We start from the raw sequence: 20,188 nt of genomic DNA, 5'->3' as shown, positions 1-20,188 counted from the left end.
TGAGCTTTTAGTCTCTTACAGCTGTAAAATCTGTCTCCACCTATTTCCTGTACCAGCCTTCTTCAGAAAGCACTTTCATTCATTGGGTTTTTTGGCTCCCTTTTTTCCTTAGATATATGCCTATTTCCTATTAGGAAGCAGCTCTAAGCAGCAATTTTCTCTTTGATATGGATTTTCTGTTATATGTATTCTCATCACCATGGCTGATATTTGAAATATGGTTTCCAATCCTTACTTATTTAGTTTGCTGATTCTCCACTAAATCAGTCCCCTTAACCCTTCTGGAGCACATGTTGCTTTAACTTGCAAGTGAAAATCTAGCTGTTAACTTCCACTGCCCAACCCCATTATGGTGTTACTCAGTTCCTCTTTGTGAACTGCTCCTTTGATTGAAAAGCCAAACTATCATTTCCAGAGCATGCCTTAAGGCATCGTATAAATAAGACTCATGCAAGTAAGACGTGGCTCCTCCCATTCAGTAAAAAAAAAAAAGACCAGGATGTTTTGTTTGTGTCCCTTCTGGTTGTCACTGGCTCTTGGGAGAAAGCTACTGGCTGTAAATGAAAGTCTGAGGAAAGTTATTGTTATGAAAGATGGTAATTAGCAAAAGGCAGTGGGAAAGACTAGTGAGTATAGCCATATACAGAAAACTGTATTGAGGTATTTATATGTAGCAGAGAGGTAGCGAGGGATATGGTCTGTCTAGCTGGTGCCTCTAGGGAATACAGAGATGTCCTCCAGTGTGACCAAAGGGAAATACTTGGTATTGAGGAGGAAGGAAAGTCTTTTTGTTTGGTTAGAAAGTTAACTCGCCCTGCTGTGCTGGTGGGGAGTTTTCCTTATGGGTAAGTCTGTGGTACCACAGCCCAGAGTGGCTGCCAGTCTCAGCGAAGTGCTGTGCCTGGAGCTCACTCTTGTAGGTGAAGTATCTTTGAAGTGTAGAACAGGCATGTTTTCCAGTTTCTGTAATGTGACATATTACTTGAAAAACTTTCTGTCTTCTCTCTCTTTCTGCTGTTCTCAGGCAAGGATCTGACAGGGAGGACTGAACTGCCTGCACTGGGGTAAGGCACAGATAGGGGACAAAAAATAGAGACTTTTCTGAACATAGTTTGAGTGTGATTTGCAAAATGCTACTGCTGTTCCGGATAGCTGAACTGCAGCTGAGCTAGCTCCTATTCTTTTTCATAGGTGTCATAGGTGCCCTTTCCTACTTAACTCATACTCGTACCCTGCTCATACTCCTGCTTAAAGAGAGTAATTATCCAGGGCTAAAGACAAAATGTATAAAATTATACTGCCTTACTTCCAAGCCAGCAAGCTAGTTGATGTCTCCAGGTTTTGGGGTTTCTTTTTCTCCTTTTTCCACAGATCTCAGAATCTAAAGCTTGTATAATAGGCACTTTCCAAACTTTAACTGTGCCACTGACCTGTGCTGGACCTGTCACAAATCTGACATTGTCTTCCTTATACTAGGCAGCAGATTTCTACCTCTTTGCAGTGTTGACGCCTGCTCTCACAAAGAGAAGGAAATGAAGCAGAAAGATCCCACTACAACAATTAGTGGCTCACAGAGAAGTATTGAAACAAATAATAAATGGCTGAAACAATTAAAGGGAGGGAAACTCCGGCTTCTAACTCTAACACAATCTGATCTTCCTTCTCAGAGTCTCTCCTTCTTTATGCCAACAGGGAATTTTACATGCAGTCATTCTGACTTTTAGTGCAGGATTCTTCTTCATGAATAATGAGCAGCAGTTCAGTCCTGCAGGGCAGACCTCTCTTCCACTCTAGTATCTATTCACTAGTCTTATCATTTTACACTGGAATTCAATCTGAATTTTCAAACTAGCACTAAATGTCTTGTTTCCAGACTGCTGTAACCTAAAAAATTTTAATGAAACCAAATGCAATAGATTCCTATTCTTTCACAGTGGCAGCTGGCCAAAAAAATGGTTCATGGACAAGGAAGTCTTCCAGCTTTAGATGTGAAAATATCCCCTGCATCTCAAACCTGAATCTTTGAAACTTGCTGTTTAAGTGGAGCTGGTGGTTACCCCTGCCTATACACCAAGAGACAATACATGGCTGGATCACAAATGATCAAGTGGGCTGATTCCTGTCCTCACCCAGATCTTTCTTTGCTTGGTGGTTTTGGTTTCTCCTATACCTCCCCCAAATGCATTATTTTCTACTTCATCTTGTGACAGCAAATATAGATGGAAGCTTGAAACAAGCATTTCCTTTGTGGATTACTGCAGGGGGATTACATTAAACTCCTAGTGAAGGCCGTTTTCTTCCAAGCATTCGTATTTTGCTCTCTGTCAAGAATGGTTCTATTCCACAATGCCCTTCATGTCCATCTCTAAGAAAAGGGCAGCCATAACCAGAGTAGACTTTTTTTTCCTTACCTAACCTTATTTGTTATGGGAGACTATGCAAGACTTGAGGTAACATTACAGTATAATGGGAAAGGGAGACTCTCAGCTCTGCGCTTGTTCATAACAAGTTCTGATTGTCAGCTGCTCTGATGCGCAGATGAGGAGTGCAGGAGGTCTGGTCCTCTCCCCCTCATCAGCTTGACAACACACTTCCTCTTACATTGCTGGGAAAATATGATGAATGCTCTTCTGAATAGTTCATCAGGAAAGGGAGGAGGAGATGGAGCGATGGGAGACAGGACTCTGCATTAGCTCTTGGGAGGGAGCAATGATTTCAAAAGTCAAATAGAAAACAAAAGAGACATTAGGGAAACAAGAGTAAAGGAAGACGAAAAGAGATGAGGAAGGAAAACAGTGACAAGTGTGTGTTCTTTGTTTTTTCCAAAGACTTGTTGTGGTCTCCACTTTAAGGTACTGAGACTTTGAATGTCATGCCCCAGCTCTTCTTCTGAATGTCATTAGCACCCAGCAGACCAGACCTGTGGGACCTCCAGCGTGGAGGCTATGCTGTTCTGCTTCCAGTGACAGAGCAGCAATTGCTCCTTCTGCCAAAGGTGGATAGACTTAGATAGCTCATTCTCACACTGGTACAGATTAAGTAATGATACCCCAATATCTGCCTCAAGCAGAACAATCCCACCATGTTGGCTGAATAGCTTAATTAATACGTAAGTGTTTAGATCTTTGCTCCTACAAATAAACTCTTGCCTGCAGTCCATCTGACTGAAGTTGTCTCCCTCCCAGAAACAAACAGTAGCTACATAATTGGCAGAGCAGATGATGTAGTTGCAATACAAATTAAAGTATTGTTATCTGCCAGAGCTATTCAAAAAAGTTGTAACAATGCTTCCTTTGTGTGCTACCTGGCTCAGCAATTAGTCACTTATGTATTACTGCATTAGACCGTGGCCCAAGCAGTGTAGTGTTTGCTTCCTGCTAGCTCATCTACAGCAGCCTTCAGCCTAGCTTCCTGAGCACAGATGCATGTTTACCTGTGTTACTCAACCACACTGTCATTCAGGAGGCCTTGGAAGAATACACTCTAGATCAAGTCTGTGGTTTCCAAACCCATTTACTTACTGTTGGGGAGAGCTAGATCTCTTGGTGGTAGCACAGTTGATTAACCCTACCCTTCCCTTAGCATTATAATACAGCCTTTCTTTGCCAGTGAGAAAGTCCTGCAAATCTTTGGCATTATTCTACTGCTGTCGTTTTACAGCCAAAATTGCTATGGTGCTACAAGGTGTCTGACACTGCTCGCGAACGCTATGTTGTAGCACTTGCCTGGAGAGCCTGCTTAGTGAATTCTCTCTTTCTTGCATGTCTTTTGCTTAGAGCTTGTTGCTATATATGGCCTTGGGAATGGAGTGGATGTGTTTTGGTATGGCCATGGCAATGAGTAACAGTCAGCACTTCATCTGTTACTGGTTCTGCTGGGGTCAAGTGTAACAGAGCCCAAAATGTTGCCAAGAAAATACGACGTATTTTGCTGTGTTCTACAGCAGATGGGTTCACCTGGCAGTGGCTGGGTCTGTTCCAGGATAAGAATAGACCTTTTTTTTTTTAAAAAAAAATAAAGCATAAAACTAAATGTTGCAATGAACTATGGCCACTGCCTGTCTGGTTCTAAGGTTCAGCGCTCATGTTGGACAATTAATCACGCTGTTAAATGCGAGTACCCTGAGGGATATGTTCAGTACACTTAATAGAAAGCAGAAGAGAGACAAATCCAATTTTTTTCCTCAGATGCTGCCTCAAAAGTTCTCAAAAAAGACTCTCCTCGTATCTCCTTGTATGGGGCTTGCTTTCCACGGTGCCAGTGTTATCAGTGTTCCTGGCTTGGTTTCAGATCTCAGTCTTCTGGGCAAACATGGGCAGAGAGCACGTAGCGCCTGCCAGCTGTTTTTGCTGGAGGCAGAACTTCCCCCCGCTCAGCGGGCTGAGGGCGACGGGCGCGGCAGCGCGCCCAACGGTCGCCCCAACGGCCGCTCCCGCCGCCGCCCCCCGCCATCAGCCGCCCGCCGCCGCGCACGTCCGCGCAGCCGCTGCCGGTGGAAGGCGCGGTTCCCGCGGCCCCCGGCGCCGCCGCCTCAGCCGCGGGCGGCCCGCCCGCCCCATGGAGGGACGGGGCGAGGCCGGCGGGCGGCGCAGATGCGCGGGGCGGCGGTCGGCCTCGCCCGGGCGCACCCGACCGGCTCCGCGGTGCCGGCGGGCGAGCGAGGCGGCCGCCAGGTGGCAGCAGGCGCGGGCGGCGCTTGGCTGCCGGCGCGGACGGTGCGCCGCGGTTGCCGTTGGCGCGGGAGGCGGCCGGGAGCGAGGGGAGAGGCGGCGGCGGCGGGAGAGGCTGTCCCTCAGCCCGGGAGCCGCCGGGAGCCTGCCTCGGCTGCTGCGGAGCGGCCTTCCCGGCGGAGCGGCGCCGCCTCCCGTGCGCGGCGCGGGCGTCAGCCCTCGGCAGCCCGCGGCGCGGAGAGCTTCGCCGTGAGGCGACGGGGCGGGACGGGACGGGACGGGACGGGACGGGACGGGAGGCGCCGCGAGGGACGCCGGCGCGGCACGGCAAGGTAAGGCGCGGAGCGGCGGAGCGGGCAGCCGCGCACCAGGTGGCGGTGGGCGCCGGCAGGTCGCCCGTGGGGCGGGCGGGCTCGGCGCCGTGGCGGGGAGCGGGCCGAGGGCGCCCGGGCGCCGTGCCCGCGTCGCGGGGGGAGCGGCAGCGCCGCGGGGCGCCCCGAGGGGGCCGGGGCTGCCCGGGGGTCTGGGCACGGCCGCCCCCCCTTCCCCGGGACCGGCCCGCGGGGAGGCTGCCCGCGCCCGGGAAGGCGGTTGCCCGCAGACCTGTAGGCGGGGAGCTTTCGGCCGCTCTCGGCCGTGAGAGGGCTTTCCGGTGCGCCCCCGTGGGACCCCTGTGCCTGGTGCTTCTCCTCGGTTTGCGTGGTGCGAGTAGCCGTTTGGGGGGGCTTCCCCGCGCGGGCGGCACCCGCGGGCAGCGGCACCGGCAGGTAGCCCGAGCCGGGGCCGGCGGCTCCGGCCTGCGCGAGGCGCTAAAGGAAGCGAGCGGCTGTCCGTGGGAAGGCAGTGAGTCACCTGTGCTCTCGCGCTGGTATCTTTTCGTGTATCTGAACGCAGCGTGCGCAGCGTGCAGTGCGCGTGTCTCTTTGTAGCTCCCTTCAGGCTCTCCTGGTTCTGGCTGTGTTACCTGCACTTTAAGTGCAGAACGCTTGGGCTGTTGTTCCTGTGCGGTTGTGTAGGCTACGGGGCGTTTGAATGCAGCACAAGGAGAGGGGCGTCTGCAAATACCTTTTCTTCTTCAGCTATAACTTTAGGATTCTTCAGCTGTCAGCGTGTCCTCTCATCTGGGTTTAATAGCTCTTGATGGACTTTTCCATGAATTTGTTCAGGTGTTTTTTTTCAGCTAGAAACATAAATGTTTCAAGAAGCCTGGCAGCAGCAAGTTCCACATAATCCCTACCTCAGCTGTCCCCTTTTTCAGCTAAAGGACTCTTAGATTTCCATTCACTTTTAGTGTTTTTTTTTCCCTCATATCTTCTTCAAATCTTGTCACCTTTCTATGTATTTTTTAAAAGTCTTTCATATCTTTTGATCTAGGGATAAGCAAAACTAAGAGTTACATTTAAGACTTCAGCTCAACATGGGTTTCATAGTGGCATAATGATTTCTGTTAGCAGAGATGACAGATTGAAGTAGTTGCATTGATAAGGGTGAATAAGCAACAAAAGTAATAAAAATATTTGTAATTCATTGTGCAGTCATCTGTTGATGAATCATTGTGATATACATTTTTTAAAATCAAAAAATAGTGTTTAAGTAACTAGCCGTCAGTAGTGCAATACACGAGTGTAATTCCTTGGATGAAATAGTCTCTTAATAAGCTCTTAATATTCTGTTACTCTGTTCTGCATGTTTTTCCTGTCTTCCTTTTGTGTTCTATGGCAAGAGCAGGAACTGAAAATGGCCAAAATTTATCTGACTCTTGTGCTGTTTGTGGAACTGCCAATGCACTCTAACAACCTGAGCTATCAAGCTGCAGCTTGCCAACCCGGACTTCTTTCTGGCATGAGATTAGTAGTAATCTACTGGTTGATGTGATTTCCACTCATTCAGTATCACCAGGGATTTAAAATGAAACCTGAGACTGCTGAAATTCATTAGACATCTGTAATTCTTGATGCTTTCTTTTCCATCACCTCTCTCCCAAGGAATCTAGTGGGACAATGGAATTAAGTGGACTAGGAGGAGAGACTGCCTTTCAAGGAGGAAAGTGCTGTAAAATGAGGATATTTAGGAATGCTAGAAATGGAAGATGAGCTGTTTTGACTTGGGGTATCATATATGGGCCTTCAGCGTTACTGTGAGTAGAAAACACATATTGCTATGCTTGTGTCCTGAACATAGCTTGTTAGGTTTTATTTAGGAGCAGGACTAATCCCTGGTTTTATTTATGATGACTCTAATCTGGCACGGCTCCATTAGAATCAAAGGATCTACTTCTGATTTATGACCCTAACTCTTAGAAGCATTTGGAGTAGGAGGTGTTGCACACTGCAAGATTTCTGTCCATTCACACTTCATACAACAGGTTCATTCAGAGCTGCAGCAGATTTAATTGCAGAAAATTAATTTTGTTGCTGGTATGCAGGGATGAGTTTTATGATTGGAGTATAAAACACTTGCTCTTGCTATAGAGCAAAATGAATAACTGTGCTAGTTAAACATGCATTAAATTAAGCCCAAAAGCTAAATAAAAATTTGAATATCTATAAATAGAAATCTGAATAAACTGGATCCTCTTGAAGATTCAGACAATGACAGCAGAAAACTGTTTTTCAGCATAGTAGTTCTCAGTTCTCTGCGATGTTACATCAGTTGTATGATACTCAGGCATCAGTAGTATGATATTCAGGCCATTGGTAGACAGGCAGTTCTGGTGAAAAAATGCCAGTCAGACACTTAGTAGTGATTCTTTGGTTTTTTTTTTTTGTTTGTTATTTTAAAATTCCATTACAGTTTATGATTCAAGTTGAGTGCAGTCAGCGTAGAGACTCCTGTGGGCTTTCAGTTGTTCTGTTAGAGAACATTAGGGTTTGATGGTTAAGCGCTTAAAAATTCAGGAAACTCCAAAGTCAACCATGCATAAGCAATTCTAACTGTGTACCCCTTAGTGTTGTATTATCATAATGGGCTTCAATTTTTAAAAAGATTGTTATTTTTTTGCAAGCAGGAAAAAAGTCTGAGCAGAAGATTTATGGTGTATAGTCAGTATCCTGGACCTAATGGTGTCACTTCTATCACTGTAGATAGGTGAAGCATATTGTAACTTTTAATTTTGAAACTCATTCCATGATTGTAGTGCTCTCCTCTCACTTACCTAGCTGGAGAACATATTCTGTGAAAAGTCTAGTTCTCTTAACGAGGCACATATATAATTTAACTATTAGTTTTTTTGCTCTTCAGAAAACAGCCTAACCGGATGTAAGTGTAGTTTGGAACATGAATCTGATAATTACAAAGCTAATTCAGCTATGAATTTAGGTAGCTTAAATATTCAATCAACAGACATGAATTCCAAACAATGCAATGAACAATTGCATTGTTAATCTGTAGTAGGTTATATAAGAGTGGGTTATGAAGAGTTTTGCATTTGTGCAACTTCTGTCATGTTCAGGATAGTACATAACACCAGAAATTTTTGTTTTTGTACATTAGGTTTTTCGGGAGAATGCATGGTCTAGTACTTCATTTAAAAGATTAATTAGGGAGATTAGCAGATATAAATTAAAAAAACCCGATTACCGGAGTGCTCTGATGGGCACTGAGTTTGGCCTCATATTTTACTTTGTATGAAGGGAGTATAGCTGAGACTGCATGCTTTAGTGTTTCCTGATTTTTGTTTTGTTTTCTGTTTGTGCTAGTTGGCAATAACAAATAAATTCTGTAAAACAACTCAGTTATCTCCTTCTGGAATGCCCTGTCCACCCAGTTTTCTCATGGGGACTTGTCAATGTCATGTGATTTGGGTAGCTTCTCCCTGCAGGGTTATGGCATTCCTAGAGATGGGTCAGTGTAATCTTGGTCGCTGTTGGACTATTGGCACTTGTCAACATCATTTGCAGACATCCATTATATATTTTTTAAATGGTAGTACCAACTGGTAAATGTGGAACTTCTTACGGCAGGAGCTGTCCTTGCACTAGAAATATTCCAATGTTGATATGATCTGAATATCGTTCCTGTGAGAGAAGAGTAGCTTTATCTGTTGGTTAGGTGACGTATGTGAGTGTTGCTGGAATGCGGACTTCTGTTTTCAGCGCTGCCACTGACTTGCTGTGTGGTGCTGATCAAATCTTACTGGCGTCTTTCTCCATTTTCCTTTATCTCTGAACAAGGTATGATAATCGCAGGATATTGGCCAATTGCTAACTTTCCTGAAGATAATTTGCATGCCAAGTGCTTTATGTGTTTAAAAAAAAATCTGGAGTAAAAATATCTATTGCACATGAACAAAACCAAATCATGTAGCATGTGTCTTGTAGGTTTATTACTGTCTCTCTTCAAACTTTAGCTTAAGGACATGCTTGTTGGCTATTTTACATCAGTCCTGTGCTGCACTGCTACTTCTTGGCATCTCACTTCAGTATTTATTTTGGTCCTGGTTTTGGAATTTCCCTTCACAGGAAGATTCCATACTCCTTATATGGAAAAACTGGTTTAAAAAAATTACTTTTTTCCATCAGTTCTGTAGATTCTTTTCTTAGTAAGGGCAGGAGCCACTATCTGTTTTCTTTAAAGCTCTGATCCAAGAGCCGCTAAAGTCAATGAAAAGGTTATCAAACTGCTGTGGCTTTTGGATCAAGGCATTTCCATGCGATGTGCTCTTGTCATTGAAAAGAATGACCACTGGTTTGAGCCATGAAATCTTAGCGGCACTTTAAAGCACCATTTCAATATTTCTTTAAAGCCTACCTGTGGATGTGCTTACATTAAATATCTGCTGGTCCTACAAACAAGCAGTATGCTTTATTTCTCCAGCAGAACTAATGCTATGTCTGAACAGAGCAAAGTTCGTCCTGTGGTTACCAATACAGCTGATAGAATGGCTTGGCAAAATGCTTGAATGCAACTGTCTTCTCAAGCATTGGCTCGTGTTCCCAGTTTGCATTAATCAATTGATGTTAAACATGAAAATTTTGAAGTGTTGATATGACTACAGTCTTGGAGTTTAACTGTGCCTAACACATGGAACCCTTCTTTCCTTAAACATTTTTTCCATATTATCACTTTAGCACAACTGTCCACGGAACAGAAGGCAGGATGAAATTCTGTTTCAGCAGGAAGAGGGAATGCCTACAATATAATAATTGTGAATCTTTGAGGAATGCTGTTATAATGTGTGTTTGATTTTTTTATTTATAAAAGGAGTAGGGAGGAAAGCTTTATTAGCAAAGCTACATCTAACAAAGCATCACTGATTTGTGGGAAGGAATGGCTAAGCTTCAGAGATCTAGAAATAAATCTTACTGGTCGGGTGGTGGCATTTAAGCAGAATTTCAGAAGCTACTTCTGTTGTCCCATTAGCAGTTCATTGGTGTGCGGTACTGCCTAGCACAGAGGGTTTAGGAATCATGAGGCAGATCTGTCCCAGAATCATAAGGTTACAAATAGTGAAATTCTAAACGAATATATCTGACTTTGTGGTTTTGGAGAGTTTGTGTTTGCAGTCTTTCTCTGGCAGTACAAGAGCTAGTAACTTGCTCTTGTAATGGGAGTTGTGCTTGTCATATAGTCTATAGTTTCTGGAATTGGGGCTTTCAGGAGACCCTCTGGATACCAAAAAAAATCATGTTTGGATTATAGCATTTGGTAATGATAGATAAAAATGAACCTTGTGCCCAGGATCAGCAAAAGGCTTATTTACTACTTAAACATTTATTTTGTTTTCAAAGAAATTACTGGTAAGAGATATACAGAGGCTGAGGCATTTGAGAGACTATCTTTTAATGCTCTGTAGAAACACGAATTTCACCCGTTTGGTAAGGACAAATTTCTGATCTCTGTGATTTTGTTTCCCCTTCTCCTAAAGCTGCTGTAAACACACAAGTTATACAGAGCTGTGTGTGATTGAGTGTACAGAGAAATATGCTACTTTTGAAGGCTAGCTTTTTAATGCATTCTTGTTGCGTTCACTTTGCTAATTTAATTAGGCTTTTTTCTAAACTGAGATTTCTTAAAAATATTAAAATAAGAGAAGAATACTGCCTTTTTGTTAAATTCAAGAGATATCTGTGGTGATGATGGAAGTTTCAGCTTCTGTGTTTACTTACTTAGTCTGTGTCTGGGGACTGTGTTAACCTCTGCTGTATAGGAATGAAGTTAAGTGGAGAAACCTGGTCATGAGCAGCGTCTTCCCAAAGCTGTCTCCTCTCTGTCAATGTAGAAGCAGAGCTGCTAGGTTGTGGGGTGACACAACTGGCCTTGCTTGCCCAAAAAGTGGACCAGGGTCTGTCACAGTTAAGTGTTTGTCACGAGCCTAGAGCATGCTGTCTGCAGCCCTGTACAGAAGTAGCATGGTTGCCTTCTGTGCAAATCATGGTGCCAAAGTTGGAATGTATTCTCTCTGCTCTTGTTCTGGGAAGAGGATGGATCAAAGAAACCCTATTAGAAAGCCCTTTCTCATGAAAGCTTCTTGATGAAAAACACTGGTTGTGTGTGGCCTTGTTGGATCAGCGCTTGGATCTGTGTGAGCATGGAAGAATACTCTCCCAGGACAAAAACATCACTAAGATACTCAAGTGAAAATCTGGAATCCTGAATCAGGCAGATTCCCCTATGACTCCATTGGATTAGCTGGTGTGAAGTGCAAGGAGGGACAAACCTATCTCTAACAGGCAAATTCAGCAAAACAGTTGACAATAATTTGTGAGAGAGAATGTTGACTTGGAAAGTTTTCAGATGCTCTGGATTTTTTTCCATGGTAAAGGTGGTTGTTGCAGTCCTGGTTTGGTAATGTCAGGCTGCTAGTAGTTTTATGTTATATTTGTATCTTTGGTTATTTTTATCTAAAGCATGTAGTTTCAACAAAAATACAAAGAAAAAATGATTTTGCTTATCAGATTGGCAAAGAGAAGCAAGGGCCTGTCTAATTCCACTCTGTGTAATTATAACACAATGACCTCCCATGACACAAGCTGCCCAAAAGGCACATAAATTACATGGAATGGATGCAATTACTGAATCTGGCAGCAGTGAAAATTCGGTCTCATGTTCCTGGAGTTTCATGGAGCAGTACACTGGAGAAGTGAATGTGGAACAGCAGGCAAACTTGCCTGCGCATCCTCTGGGTTTGTATGTGGTATTTAAACACTTAACCAGAGTAGCACAAGAATAAGGATTTAAAAGAATAGTGTGTGTTAACCATTAACTGTTACTATTGTTTAGCTTTGACAGCCAAAGAAATATTGTTTGTCTGTTGAAACACAGGGGTTAAGGCTGGATGCCAGTTTTTAATGGTTGGTTATCACTGCAAAAATCTAAATGTAATTTCCTATATTCCTTTACATTTTCAGTTACTGCTTTTACTTGTTAATACATATTGCACATCAAAGAGACTCTTACCCCTGAACTGTAAATAGAAAAAAGTTTGCTCACAGTGGCATTAGGGAGTTTGGAATTCTTTGGTTGCTTCTCACAGGAATGTTTAAAATATTGCAGGATCAGGCTCTAGTTTATTACATAGGCACTGGCAATGCTGCTGTATTTAAGTTATTGTTACAGAGTTGTTCTTGCCCATATCTGTTGCTGCTTGGACTTATCACATCTGGGCTGAATGCAGGGTGATAGTTTGTGAGCATGTTTAACTCAAGAAAAAAGTCCCTTTGCTCTCTTAACTGATGAGGGCATGAAAGTACAGAATTGTCTTTGCTGCTTTCATACTATTAGGATTGGAATGAAACTTATTTGACTTCTTTTGAATGATGCTGCTTGTGATTAAGTTGTGATTTGTTTATACTGTTTTGAAATGGAAGAGGGGGGAAAAACTGTTTCCAAATGTATCTTGCTGGCAGTTCAGAGTTCAGAAAGGTAAGGTTTATTTGTTTGCTTCTGCTTTTTGTTTTGCCCTTTTTCTAAAGCTATGTTTAAGAGCTTTTCAAGATGCCTGTTTACTGAGCCTATACAGTTTTTTGTTTAACCGGGAAGCCCTGTGTCAAGCAGTGCCCAAAAAGAGATTATATGCAAATTGCATTCCTTTCAGCAAGCCTTCCCCAATCTCCAACAGCAGATCCTCAATTAGAAGCTCACATATCAGTGTATACAATCCTACTTTTCTGACTTTGAGCAATATGCACAGGTAGTAGTAGACTCTGTTAATGTTGACCAAAAAAAAAAGAAAGAAAAGAAAAAAAGAAAAATCCTTGCTGATGCTGCATGCCCTGCCTGTGACGTAGGGGATGTTTAAAGCAGCAACTGAATTGCACAGTGTTGAAGGAGTTACTCAGTTTTCTTTGCCAGCAGTTTTCAATTGGCTGTACTTGTCTTTCTTACAAATTCAAGAAGTATCTCATTCACATTTTGAGTCCCCATTTTTCAGTTTGTAGGCACAGGGATATTTTGCTTGAAGCTTCAAGTGATGTCAGGTAAAGGTCAGGGCACTATAATAACCTAGCCTTGAGCACAAATAAGTTCAGCCTCTATCTGCCAAGAGATGACCTTTGATTTCTTTTTACCTGACACAATAAGGGCCCTATTCAGAATCCTTCACTCTCACTTTACTTATGCAAAGCCCTGGGCACTTGAATAGATTTGCTTGAGTGAAGAGGGTTGCAAAAGTCCCTAAAGCATGATGTGATGATGGCAGAGGCTTCTGTATTGTAGATGAGTTAGAAAAACTGGATTAGATTCAACATTTGTTGTGGTCAGAAAAGAGAGGTAAAAGGTCAGAGTGGATATTTTTTGTGACTTGCATGGCTGCCAACTTGGAAACTACAAATAATAACTACTATTTTTAAGATAAATCTGATTATTAACAGAGATGGTGAGCAAAGAAACTCACAGACTAAGCATTTGTTGTAAATAGGCAGAAAATAATACTTTAATCTCAAGTGATCATTGTTGACTATTACAGAATAATATATATATATATATTTAGTTTCTTAAAATATTTTGAAGCCAATTAGGAATAACTCTGGGGAGGCCTGTATAGTTTGTAAATGGCTATTCAAACCTAAATGGATTGAAAGTGTTCTTTGTAAAATTATATTTAGCAACATCAGAAATAGCTCATGCTTGTGTAGGAAGGCACAAACTAACTTTTTATTTGGTAAATTGACTGCTTATAAAAAGCCTCTAAATTGCTGTCCTAGAATGATAAAGGTCTAATCAAAAGTCAGCTCTAGGTACAGCCGTAAGGCTGTGTATATTGTCAGCGGCTAGACTAGTAGTATGGTGATACTCGTGCTTTACCCCTCTTGGCAGAGTGCTAATCCAGGCATACTCTTGAGCTGTGAGACGCTAAGTCTAATAACTTGCTCAAACTGCCGTGTTGCAAGGTGGGGTTGTGAATAGACTAGTTTATCCTGAATAAAATTGTGTATGGCTAGTAAGTGGGGAGGTAAGATACAAGCCCATTTTTATTATGCTGTGGCTGAACTGCACTGAATATTCCCACTGTTTTGTTGAAAGGGGGATTTCCATCAACCCGTCTTTCTCTGCAAGCCCACTCAGGGCTTGTAGAAAAGTATGGTGTTTTCTTATTTATTTATTTTTTTCATCTTCAACCTGCCTGGCTTTTGCAGCATGTGAGAGCGGGACTTCTTGGTACTCGTATGTGTCAGCTCCAGTGAATGACTTTGCAAGTAGCCTCAATCCATTTGTTTGAAAGTCAGATTATACTGTGTAGTATTAAACCTATTGTCAAGCAAAACCTCTCTTGAAAGCAGTAGCAGATTTACTTACAGGCCGAGGAAAAACTCAGATCTAGAACCTGACCTGGAAAGGATGCTTGGGAGTCGAAAGGGAGTACCATCTTCCTGACTCATTAATTTAGTTTCTCAGGTAACACTGTTAGGGAGGGTGGCAGTGGTTGTTGGTGATTTTGTGAGGTTAGTATCTTTTATCTGTCAGTCATAAACTCATTCTTCATAAGTCACTGGATGACATTTGTCAAACTATTTCTTTCTAAAGAGGGAGATTTTAGTATTTAGGTAGTAAAATGTTTTAACTGAACTGCTAAGTGATTGATAGCTTGAAATTCTTTGAATGTATGATTAGCTTTGGTCTTTGTGTCTGGGACTGATATCTCCTGTAGGAGTATAACAGTTTATGCAGTTTACGTTAAATGGACTGAAACACTAACCTTCATGTGGACCACCAGAGCGCATGAGGCATAGCAGCAAGATGAGATCTGTAGGATGTCTAAAATCCCTTCCAAACTGACAGGATAAGAATAAACAGTTCCCACTCCCCTCCCACAAAGGATTTTGTAGCTCAGTTGTAAAATACAGGAGGCAGAAGGGTTCACCACATGGAGATATGATGGATACCACTGTCAGGATACTTGTAGAAGTCTGGACCAAACCTGAACCGAAAAAAGACTTTAGGAAAATTACATTCAGTGGCTTCAGTCTCAAGGGGTATAACTGAGAACACAAATTGTTCCTAAGTTTCTGAACATACAAATTGTATGCATCTCCTTCTGTCACTGATCATGTTGCATCTTCCTGTCTCTTTCCTAAGGACACAATGCGTACTATTGTCTGTTGTCCTTACTACTTATTAAAACTGGACAACTTAGCCTTTTCCTTTTCATCTCTGTTAAGAAGTTCTTTGCATAAAGAAGGTGCATCTCTGCAGATATACCCCTTTAAATGGTAAAGGCTTAACAAAATCATTGGCATCTGATGCTGCTGTCTTGGTTGCCTATCTAGCTTTGTGACAATGAACTTCTTGTAAGACTTCATTTAAATCAAGCCTGGAGGATAAGGGTATTAAATGTCTATGTTGTCATGCTGGAGCCCTCATCTTTGTTTTATTGTGGATGAAAGCTTAAAAAAAGCCCTGGTATGAAAGAGGTCTTCAATGATTTTTTTGAGTCATACCCATATTATTTATTTCCATGCAGAATTTAATATTTGCAAAAGATTTACAAGACTTTTGGTTTTTTGTCATTTCTGCAGTTGGCTCTCAGAGATTTGTTAATAGTTTGCTGTTTCATGTTCTTTTTAAATTCTCTGGTATTCTGTTTTAAAGCTACAAAAGAAATATTTAGTTTTACAGGACTCTTTTAAGACCTCTCATTAGGCCTATTATTCATCATTATGTAGGGACATAAAAGAAAGCAGTAAATCCTCAAAATTCATTGTTGCATTTCTGTTCCACTATGTGGGGAGCCAGACCAGACAGCTTTTTCATGAGACATAAGTTAGAATCTCATCCTTCTTACAGGATTACTTAGTAACAAAGCAATTTAAACAGTATTTTATAACTAGTTAATTTCAAGATGTTTCAAGAGTGTAGACTCTGAAATCTGCCACACAAGATGCGTAAGCTCCATGATGGGCTGCATTTCTGTCCATGATCCAGCAGTTATCACCTGAACTGAATCTTAATAATGAAGCATGGCGCATAAGTCTTACAAGTAGTTACATGGAATTTTGTCAGAACAGACCAGGACAGTTGATTTGTTTTGGTTTACTAAGCAAAAGCATGCTTGGGATTAATTTGAATGCCACAGTATCACAACACTATTTGTTATTTGTTTTTTGGCAGTAACTAATATACATCTATCTCTGTGTGGGAGCCTGAGAAGCTTCTACTTCCTTGCACCCACCAAGAAACTAGTTCAAAACCCACGTTGCTCTCATATGCTCTCATACGCCTCTTTAGAAGGTATGCAGTGCCTAATTTCTCCCAAATGTTAGAGGACACTACATCTGTTTGAATTTTTGAGCTTCTAAGAAGATGGTGCACCTCTGCCTGGCCCCTCAGTACAGAACTGTGGCTTAAAGCCATTGCCTGGTTCTCTGATGACAGCTGGGCTGCAGCAATACTGCTGTCTGAGCGGTGCTAGTTACTTTAAGTATATCTTAATTCAGATGGGAATTGCATGAAGCAGAAAAGAAATCTTTTCTTTTTGCCAAAATGAAACAGTTGGGTTTGCTGGCTGCAGGGAGAAGACCAACGGGAAGATGAGAGTCCCCTATATTTAATGTTTATTACTAGAGCTCTGGTCACTGTTTCTGGAGATTGGTTAGTACAAAATGTGCGTCAATAGATAGTCACTGTTGTTTTTCCTTCCAGTTATGGCAATAGTGAAATGTATGTGAAAATACTTGTCCTTGAAAACTTGTGTAGAAAAGAATTTGATGAGTTATTTTGGGACGTGTGCCCACATTAATCTCCATTAGAAGGAGTACAGGAAGGCAGTGATCCGCAGTGCAGCACTCCATTGAGTCACAGCGGTGTGCTCTTTGGACTACCAAGACCTTTGTGCGTTGCTGTAGCAGCTGGAATGCATGGGAGCAAGATATCCATTTGGCTGTGGCCTTGCATATCCATTTATAAATGTATTTTCTTTGTCTGGAAGTAGATAGACTAATAAGCTGACACTGAATTGTCATGCTTGTTTCTGTACGAACAAGTGGAGTTTTTTGATTGTACTTCTGTAATAGATGCCTTCTGTGTTGAAGTCCCATTAAATTGTTCAGGGAATGTCAGGTTTTCTTTAGAATGCTTAACTCACCCCAGGGAATTGCATAGCAGGGATAGAAATCTCTGAAGTCCTCTGGGGATGATTTTTTATCCCATTTACAGCTCTGTAAACAGAGAATAACATTACAAAAGTTCTTGGAGTTACTGTAGTATAAGTGTGGAATTGAGCCCTATGGGTCTTATGATAATTTCAATGGATGCCTATATTATACCTATCTATACGTATTCCATTTAGTAGTTGTTCTGCTGCATAGGGTTTTACTTGAGAAAATTAAGCATCTCTGACAATCACGGGTATGAATAGCTACCCAGACAGGAAACACTTGACCAGAATATGTTCCCTGTGGTCACCTGGATGGTCTATAGTGATCTCTTTTAAGGACTAGGGACACTTCAATTAAAGGTTAGCTAGCAAGCTGAAAAGGTGGTTTGATTTGACTTTTGGAGTGGCCCTCTGCAGCTGTAAAGATAGATACCCTTTTATAAGTCCTCTGCTCTGGACCAATGTATAAGTATTTCCAGAAAGCATTGTTGTTGTGATGCACTACTTTGTGGGCTGATGTTGCCTCAACTGATATTTCTAAGAAAACATTTTGCTTTTAAATAAGCAGGCAACGATTTCAAGTCTCCATCACATACTCTCTCCTTGTTGTCTCATTATACAGGTGCTCCAAGCACATAAGAAATCTTACAAGAAGAACAGGAATTTTGTGAAAGCTAATACTTTGAAATTGTGTGGTCATGTAGTACCTTGACAGGAACACCAAATAACTTTCTCTGAGGACCATGGTAGAGTTGAACATTCAGCTGCCATTTAATATTTTCCTTTGAAAATCACAGTAATAAAGTTCGGGGTTTTTACATTGTTGGAAGTGTTTTTGTGTGTCCACAGAACATTGCTGACAACTCTTTATACTATCTTGTTAGTGTGAAGCAGCCTTAATTTAGAGAATAGAAAGTTTCCTTCCATTTTTTATTTGCATTGCAGTAATGGAGAGTGTCATTTGTGGTAGGTTCATGATACACACAGCTATTTACTAGTAACGGAAATGTTTCAAAGAGTACTTTTCACCAGAAACAACTTGATCTTCACTCAGGTATGCTTTTGAATGTTGTGTAATATACAGGCCAAAAAACTTACTCACTGAAGCCCAGCCTCCTTAATTATATTCCTTTTTTCTTATGTAGTGGATATTGATGCTTGGACCTGTGTTAGCATTGTTTCATGAACAGCATGAAAGTTAATTTTTGTGGTTAACTGTTTAATAAATGAAAATATGACTTGTGTTCTACCAGACAGAAGTTCTCATTAAGCAGGCTGCTAGAAAACAATGTTTTCCCTTTACAAAAGGAAGATATCTTTTAACTACACAATAATTATGTAATAAATGTGATTTTTAATTGATGAGAGGGGTGTGTGTCCCAGCTGTGTTTCTAAGAAATAGCTGATTATACTACTGAAATATGTTGTGCATTGCTTTCCTTGTACATGTGTCTTCTAGTATCTATGCTGAAATATTTGTTTTCTACAAGCTTTTCAAATAGGATGTGTTATAATTATTTGAGTGAGGCTAGTGGGTCCTTGGTTCTCATCCAAAAGATGTTAGTTTTCCCCTGAGAACCATCATCTGCTGCCTAATGTAAACTGCAATTAAATGCTGTTGCAAGCCTGTCTTTAAAAGAAGCTCATACTGAGATAGGTTGAAAGCTAGAAGCTTTTCTTTGATTTTGGAGAGCATTTTGGAGGATTTGTGTTCTGAAAACAGTGTTCATTAAGGAAGTGGTGAAAGGAGAATAAGAATAAGGAAAGCGCATATTCTGTGAGTTATTTACAGGTAAAGAAATTAGTATGGCTAAAAGAGGCTCTGAGAAATTTCTGGTATTCCTAGTTGCTCTGAAATGCAGGCATATAATTTGAAATACTGCTGTTGCTCAGATTTTTACTACATAAATATACTTGGAGACTGAAATTCCCTGTTTATACTTCTTCTCTCAATTAAAGAGTTCTAGTTAGGGTGCTCTAACCACCAGTCACAGCAGACAGCATCTATTGAGCTGTTTTATGTGAGCCTATACAATGTGGGAGGGGGTCTTGAAGTGGTATATGAACTGTTCTTCTAAAACACCACTCTAGCCATCTATGCTTAGTAGAACAGTAGCTAGAATGGCAACTGTTTTTTTTTTTTTTTTTTTAAAATCCTGTTCTTACTACTCATTTTGTAGAAAAGATTGCAGTTATATCATCATAACAGGGTTCACACAAATCTGTGTATCTGTTGCTTATCAAAGAATGAAGGATTTACCTGTGTTTTGAGTTGGTGCCTGTAGAGAGATCAGGTATTTCCACCTGACCTCTTAGGCTATTAAGCCATTCCCTTTTCTCTCTCTTTCAGTATCAATAATCAGATTAATGTTGTTCAGGTTTATGGAATGGTTAACAGAAATTGTTTTATGAACAGGGTCTTCAAAATGTGCCCTGGGTCCCTCCCCCTCCCCTTTGCACATGCATTCCCTTCTCCATCCTTGCTTTGGAGTGGTTATAGCAAGGAAGTTCCTTAAAATGAGACCCAAATTAATTAAAAATATATGCAATCTGTCTTGTTAGAGATGATCATTTGCAATGTATAGAGGTCTGATTAGTAGTTCTTTTCATCATTTTAGAATGTTTCTTACTGTGCTAAAACTGCTAGAACTTCTTTCTTTAATTCTCTCAGTTGAATAAACGTGTAGCACTCTGCTCCTAGTGTCAGTGTATGCAATGATTATTAGTGGATCTGTGAGCAGGTGGAGTTTGCAGCTGGTTTTGTTAGACAGAAGTAGACCGTGCTAGCTGAGTAGTGAGAAAGTACTTTCAGATGGTGGCAGAATTGCTTGGTTCCCTAGGTCCTCATCTTATGTAAGGTGTAGTCACTCTGTTCTGCATTAGTGGTACAGAGCAGTTAAGGCAATGGTTGGAATTCCTTTAATCAGTGAGTGAATCCTTCCAGGGCGAAGAGCTGCTATTAAGATTCCTATACTAGTTTCTTTAG

At 41.6% G+C, this 20,188-nt stretch overlaps 1 protein-coding gene across 3 annotated transcripts in view; it reads left to right on the top strand.

The window, feature by feature from the left end:
• Nucleotides 1-20,188, top strand: part of THSD4 (thrombospondin type 1 domain containing 4) — a 448,823-nt gene that overhangs the window by 40,521 nt on the left and 388,114 nt on the right. Inside the window, exon 1 of one of the 3 annotated variants that reach the window (XM_064517465.1) lies at nucleotides 4,578-5,002. The exons of the other annotated variants lie outside the window; for them this stretch is intronic. The gene's annotated coding sequence lies outside the window, so the exon portion shown is untranslated. Of the gene's footprint in view, nucleotides 1-4,577; nucleotides 5,003-20,188 lie in introns of those variants that run through there. 3 annotated transcript variants of the gene reach the window in all.

This window comes from Dromaius novaehollandiae, chromosome 10 (assembly GCF_036370855.1).
Source record: "Dromaius novaehollandiae isolate bDroNov1 chromosome 10, bDroNov1.hap1, whole genome shotgun sequence".
Lineage (NCBI taxonomy): Eukaryota > Metazoa > Chordata > Aves > Casuariiformes > Dromaiidae > Dromaius > Dromaius novaehollandiae.
The sequence above is the reverse complement of the archived record's forward strand: the minus strand, read 5'-3'. Positions and strand labels throughout refer to the sequence as shown.